Source organism: Charadrius vociferus, unplaced genomic scaffold (assembly GCF_000708025.1).
Source record: "Charadrius vociferus isolate BGI_N301 unplaced genomic scaffold, ASM70802v2 scaffold163, whole genome shotgun sequence".
NCBI lineage: Eukaryota > Metazoa > Chordata > Aves > Charadriiformes > Charadriidae > Charadrius > Charadrius vociferus.
Window position 1 is genome coordinate 15,114,543 of NW_009648332.1, and position 7,747 is coordinate 15,122,289.

Below are 7,747 nucleotides of genomic sequence, written 5' to 3' on the forward strand. Positions count from 1 at the left end.
TCCAGCACTACTCAGTGCCTTGTACACTTCTTCAGTTTCTCCAGCACAACTTTCCTACTTCAGAATCCTTATCCTGAACTACTGCCCATGTACAAAACACATTTCTCATCCACAAGCATCCTTCTTTCACAGCTCTGGGAAGCCAGCAAAGGTGCTATGGCAAAGCACTAGGAGAGTGTCTCTCTCCCTGTTCTCACTTCCAGAACCAAAGGAAAGCTGTAAGCAGGGCAGATGGATTCTTTGCATAGTTTAGTTCTTACACTTACACTACACAAAATAAACCAAAACAAAACCAAAGACATCTATTCTACCCCAGCAAATCTGTCCCAGTAAACCCAGGTTACCAGCCCTGAAGCAGCCCTCCAGCAGAGGTCTCTTGAAACACAGTTTTGAACTGAGATGTGAACCAAACCAGTAGATGAAAAACATTCAAGGTACAGGATTGAGGAATCACCTGATCTGGATCAGTTGTGAGCATACAAACAGATTTTTCTCTGTCTGTCAAAGGTTACCGCCACATAGCAGACTCTGCAGAAGCAAACACAATGTGCTTTTTTCTTTGCTACCTTCATACTTGCTGCTGGTCAAAGGACAGATGATACGTAGTAGTTTTCGCATTTACAAATAAGAACTATTATAGTACAGTCATGCAGGTTCAATGTCTTCTGTAATAGTTTATTTATTTTTATTTGTTCTTATACCACCCAGAAACTCATGCTTTCATAACCTAGAGTTTAATTTTTTTTTTTGCTGGTTTCAACACAGTAGTAATACCAATGAGTGCTCTGTAGTACAGTTCCTGAAATTATCTGAGTCATTCATCTATTTTTACTTTGGCCAAACGTTTCTGTAACTAGATACAGCACCAAACAGAAAGAATGATCTTCTTCGCCTTTGCAAGCACAATGAGACACAGCAGCATCTGAAGAGAGGTACAAAAGCTATTTGTAATTAAAGCATGACATTTTGATTAAATCAGACCATATTCAATTATTGATAACTACGCAATGAAGGCATGTTCATTAGTTTTTTTTGTACTCATCTTTTTGTCGGGATTGACTTGTAGTCAACTGAGCAAACTACTTTCCATTATTCCCACTTCCACTCCTTTGCCCAAATGCTCTGTCAAAGGTTACCACCACATAGCAGAGTCTGTAGAAGCAAACACACCTAGGTCTCATACTGAGAATCATCCCCTTCATGAAAAATACATGTTTGCTGGAAGTTTCCAGTAGTCAAACAAATAATGAGCTGTAGTAGCTAAGGTATGGGTGCATGCTCACTCTGCCACTTTAGCTGTACGTATAGTAAACTACTGGAGCATGGGGTCAGAGAAGCATCTTGGACTACCCCATCAATACTCCACATAGCTCAGCAGTTAGCCCCCTTACTGACCAAGTACAATTAAGACGTGCCAGGCTGAAATGAGAATGGCTGCACTGGCAAAGGCTGACTCAAACCGTCCTTAACTTCTTGCATACACACTGTCACAAAACTAACTTAAGAAATTTTATATTCCATTTAAATATATACCACCAGTGTAATGTTGTGAACCTAGTCTCAGACGTTTCCTCATGTATTGAAATAAATAAATAAATAAATAAACAAACCCCAAACACAACCATCACACACACACTCCAGCAACAAAACTCTTGAGCATCCAATCTGAAAAGGGTGTATGTTTTTAAACAGCTTATGGTATTCTACTTAAATTTGCTGCCAGGGTTAAAAAAAAAAAAAAAAAAAAAAAAGGGGATCCTGTTTGGAATTTCAGGTAAGTCTTCTTCCTTCCTATCCAACTTCCCAAATTTGTTATTCAGCCTACAGCTGCTGAGACACACAATATAAAGCAAGAAAGAATGGTAGTCTCCAATCTTCCATCCAGCACTTGGCCTACAGCAGCTGGAGAAGCTGATAGATGATATTCCTACACATAAAAGCTTTCTCCAGAAATGTGTTGGGGTTTTGTTTTTTGTTTTGTTTTGGTTTTAAGTAAACAGCACTACAGTACAAGCATCATAATTTAAGAATTCAGTAGCAAAGCTGGGTGCTTTCTCTATCATCTCATGTACTTTAATTTTCAAGTGTCTTTCTTTTATGAAGCTTAATTACGTTTCTTCAAATTAACTTTTTTGAATCCTGCCAGAAGTCATTTCGTATCTTGACATGTGCCCTACGCATTCTTGAAGGACACACTTCCTAAGTTTCATTCCTTAGATAAGTCTAGGTACTATTTCTTCCAGAGAGGAAATAAAAGCACCAGTTAAAAATAAGCGAAAAAAAGTTTCCAATCTAAGCAGCGTAATTTAATTCATTTAAAACACTTAAGCTCATGCCTTTCTCCTTTTAGCCACAAAAGGGCAGGGTGCCACACAAGGACAGGACCGACTATGCAAATGTGGGGGGTGTGTGTCATGTTAACACAAAGTGTATTCAATTATAGCATTTCCGACTTTTTTCCTCTTCAAGACTGCTATCTGCAATATAAAAGAACCTAACTTACACCTCAACAATGCTAAAATTCTGGGCAAGAGAAACACATGCATGAACGTCAATACTTACAATCTTCCTGATAAAGTTTCAATGTTAGATTTACTCAGCTTCTTTGGGCAGAACATAGAGGACCTATTAATATGGTCCAAGTCCCAGTTTACCCCATATTGCACTCTACAAAGCATTCTAAGTATTTCCTTCAAATTCTGTTATCCAAGTTGGGAGACAAGGAACATAAGGGGAATTATTTATTTATTTATTTATTGCTATAAAATGGATATTGCCCCAAAATAAAGTAATCAAGGCAGAAGCTATAGCAAGACACCTTTCTTCCTTCTGGCACTTTTAAGTGCTTTCTCTTGAATGCAATTTTTAGTTTTATTTCTCCAAAGAGAAGTATGATTTGCCAGAAACTATCACAATGTTAAATACATTCCACATTTGGATACCCAACACCATGCATAAAAACAATCCGTGACAAAAATTGTATCAGTACAGAGTTTCTGGGTATGTTTACTTCAACATACCAGCATGTCTTCCAGGGCTTTCTAGCTCACAGAAACCAAATCTGGATCTCTAACTCCATCACACGCACTTTCAGAGATTCAAAGTAACATAAGAGCTTCTTTTATCATGTGAAATTCTACCCACAAACAAGACAGGACACCAAACATAATGGCAGGCAGTTTCAGAGATTCAAGCAAGATCTGTGTGAGACAGAAGTGCATAAAACTTAAAAAAAAAAAAACCAACCAAAAAAAAACAAAAAAACCCCAAACCCATGGGTTGCAGATTATTATGAATAAGCAACCACAAGAAGGACACAAATGTCATTTACAGATACTAAATGCAAATATATGAAGGATTATTGTTCCACAGCTGCAGTCAGTCTGGAAAATAAGTCTGCAGAGAACAGGATGCTTGTGGCAGAGTTTGAATAGGAAAGATAAAAAAGGTATTTTCTTTTTTCAATTTGATTTTTGTTTTCAAAAGTGAACCTTTCACAACTCTTTAATTACCCAGTCCTTAATAAAATATTGCAGAACACCTACAGGGAGAACTAAAAATGACTTTATCACATCCTCATTTCTACAGACAATTCTGACAATGGTCTTCCTAAAGCCTGTCACAAGACTCTTCTCTACAAAATGTCTTCTATTAATAGGATTACTGAAAATTCTAATAAATTAACTTTCTTCAGTATTTCCCCATACATACATAAGAGGAAGCTCCTGTGAATCAGGAATTATAGCAAATAAGTGCTAATGATTATCTTTCATCTTTTTGAAAGATAAGATACAGTGATTTCCTTTAGAGACAGGGTTGGGTTTTTTTGTTGGTTGGGTTGTTGGGTTTTTTTTTAAAACTACTTCTAATAACACTAATATTGTACAACATAAATAATACAGCACAAAAAACTACTGGTAAAATCTGAAAAAGATCAATAAGAATAAATCTGATCATTTTAGGCAAAGCTGTTTCATGTGTAAAAACTGCTTGGGAACCAAAGCTTCTGGGACAACAAACCCTCTTAATTCCTCAAAGTTTCTTGCTGACTCCTTCCATGAACATTTATAACACTAAACTTTAAAACAAAGTGTTATTTAACACAATTTTGTATTAAATACAAACTGTTTAGTACAATCTCAGAGACCACCAGTGGTCTGCAGGCCTCAGGACCACTGCAGAGTATCGACCGTATTCATAGTACAGGAGAGAATACTGTATACATGGGCTTATCCAAATTTGCCCTCCTTCTCAGGCAGAAAAAAAAAATGTGTTTGGGACATAAAATCCTCCTCAAATGCCATCTGACTACATCATATACTTGGCAGGAAGTTCCAGAAAAGCTAGATTTATTTTGGTCTCAGCACTGTGCCAATGCAGTCGTGTAGCTTTTGACTTGCATGAGACTTATGTCCTGCCAGTTCAGAGCATGGACAAGAGCATATATCTGCTTACAGAAGACCACAAGGTTCCACTCTCTTTGATTCAAAAGGAATTGCTTTTCTAATAAGAACCTCCTTATGTTCAGCAAAAGGACCACATTATTATTTGGTTTCTTCCCATGCATATCCCCTATAAAATTTCCACTTCCTCCCCAGAATTGGTCTGTGAGTGTAGACAGACTTGGTCCACTTGATCTAAGAAGTGTCGGAACTGATGTGCATGTGCTGTACTAATGCAGCAGGAACATGGATTTACTGAGCCTGGTTAGGTCACATGTGCACTAATGCACCCTGAATACAGCAGACTTACTGCACATATGCTATGCAGATAATTTGAACACATTTCTGAGCAAGAAGTCCCAGACAGAGATTAGGGAGCAATACATACAGAGATTAGGGAGCAATAAATATAGGCAGACTTCATTTGGAATTGTGACAAACTACTGGGAAACATTTTTAATAACAACATATTTAGGGCGACAGAAGGACTGAGAATTCCAAAATTATCAAAAAAGGAAAAAAGTGTTCAAACCAAAAAACACAATTTCTCTTTTCTGCTCCACTCTTCCATTAAGACCTTTAAATATGAGCCAGAGAACGTAAGAATGAAGGAAAGCACTTGTAATGCTTAAAAGGATATTACAGTCGACTTCTTCCATCACTTGTATATTCTACTAAGTCATGTGCATTGAATAATAATTAGACATTCATCCCCTGGAACAGTACTGGAAAACCACGTCTGGCAAAACTCAAGCCTGGATGCACTCCAAAGCATATGGAGAGTAGCGGATCAAAATGCAACATAACTTGCCAGTTTTTGGTAAGTGTACTTTTTATTTAAAACATTTTTATGGTTAAAGAGTATGAAAGCATTTCTTTGTTTAATAGTACAGAGAGCTTAACTCTGCAAAGTATTCCATATAACCATAGTGCACTAATCTTCTCTAAATCGGAGTTGCTCACTCCATTTGTTTTGCGTATTAGCAATAGGAAAGAACAGATAAAAAAAAAAATGTAGTCTGATCATATTAGAAATCCCATTTTATTCTCTGTTCAAGTTGGTTTATGGATCATAGGACACATTTTGGGTAGGCTGACATGATGCCTGAGAGTATTAGCCCATGCTGTCTTGGATGCCAAGTACTGGACACATTCACATTTTTAAGAGCAAGCAGCACATGCTTAAGATTATGATAGCGTCTTGAATCATTTGTATCCCCAGTAATCAAACTGAGTAAACAACACTGGAGATCTCTGTTGAAATAAAGTAATGATCAAGATGAAAACAGGATGTTTCCCCTTAAAAGGTTAAGCAGGGAAAAAAAAAAAAAAGGATCAAAAATCTTTGAGGAAAGAGATGATATAGGAAGTTTCTGTTATGTACGGCTTTAAAACTTGTTTATTCTTTTGCCCTTCAAAGACAGTCTCTTGTACATTACTAAAGTCCATGGGACATCTCTAAAGAGTCTGTAAATTTGGTCCAGAATCTCTAGAGGCCAGAAAGCTTCCAAGCGCGCAGGTACTCTTTACATGACTGTTGTCATCCACAACCCTGCTGGCTTGCCCTCAGTTTCATGATACAATTGCTAACTACAGCTATCAGAAAGAAGTTCAGGACAATGTCTCCCAAATTTGGGACGCTTACCTCTCCTTGTAAAACATATATTAAATCCCAACAGTGTTAATCACCCAACTGTAAAATCCTACAAATACAATGAGATATTTTTTGTGTGGTATTTAATAGTCTTTAAACATTTGTCAGGTTTGAGGTTTTTTTGTTGTTTTATTTGTTTTACTATTGTTACATGACTTGCAGTCTAAGCAATGGGAAAATTTTGTATTTCAGAGTTACTGTTTTGCGACAAAACTGTAACATTGTCTCTGCGTGTCTCTAACCACTACGGCCTGGGCTGAAGTAAGATATCTAAGAGTTCACCCTGCTTCTTTTACATGAGCTGATACTTGGCAGCACATCCTTCTTAGCCAGAAAGATCATCAGCTGATTACCTATGGATCTGGCATTCTGCATAAAAGCTAAAGAAGATATAAAATAATAATAATAGAACATTTGCCATAGAGTATCAGTTACAAACCAAATCATAGCATCCTGCTCCTATTACAGCAGGAAAGCTAGAGCAGGTATTAAGCTCTGCCTTGCAGAACCTGATGTTCTAGCAACTTACTTCACAACACACTTTTCAAAAATCCGGAACACCAGCCAACAAGATTTGGAAGCCACTCAGCAATACCTTCCATAGTACAATCATCTTCCCTGGTGTGCTATTGAAATATTGCATAGCAATACCGCACAAATCTTTCCATATTGCTTGTAGCTACACCTCAGTGAGTTAAAGTCTACTATTTGCTTAGACAGTTTCCTTGAGGACAAATCTCAGTAAAGGACTCAGGGATTATTATAGTTAAACCATCACTACAGTTGTCATGCACCAACAGTAACATGCAGTGACAAGAAAAGCCAATATATTGATAGCTTGCTGCCATTCTATGGATGCATCAAATATCAACATACATCCACTGTCTGACACAGAAAATATGTTAATGTTCACAAAGCTACTATTAAAACAAATCTGTACAAGATCCAAATGCAGCTTCCAGTATAAGAAAGCACAGTCAGAAATATTTTTTAAATCTGCTATAGAAACAATATTTAACTTCTTTGGCTTTTCTAATAAATAATCTTGCTGTCTTCCTGTTTCTCAGATTTTAAAAGATCATATTTTGCTCGAAAGGCCTTAAAGTAAATGCTGAGAAGAAGAATGGAAAAAAATGTTATCAGACATCATAATGATCAGAGAGAGATTTATCACCGAGACAAACTATTTGGAGAATCCTGATTTGAAAGGTAGCATATAGATAATGAATTCATTTTTATTTGTATCAGAGGTTTTCTCCTATGGGAATCCAAATGCTGTACAAGTGCCTACTTCAGTAAATAGATCAAGAGCAATCTTTTCTGGTCTGAAAATCAAGTGATACTGACACAGATCTGTAATACATTACCATAAAACAACTACTAAAGAGGATAATATTATACCCATATTTGTACACTTCTTCTTAAATGTTACATCCCATTTCAGGCACTTCCAAAAAGAGAATAAGATCAGAAAAGCTCCAGATGAAGAATTTAAACATTCAAGACTTTCAGATGCATGAGGATGAAGTCTACATTTTATAATCCCATGATCACAAAGCATTTGATAAGGTATCAACAGATGACAAACGTTTAAGAAGCATATATAGGAAAAGGAAATAAACTTATCCCCTCCAACTCAACAAATGCTCGT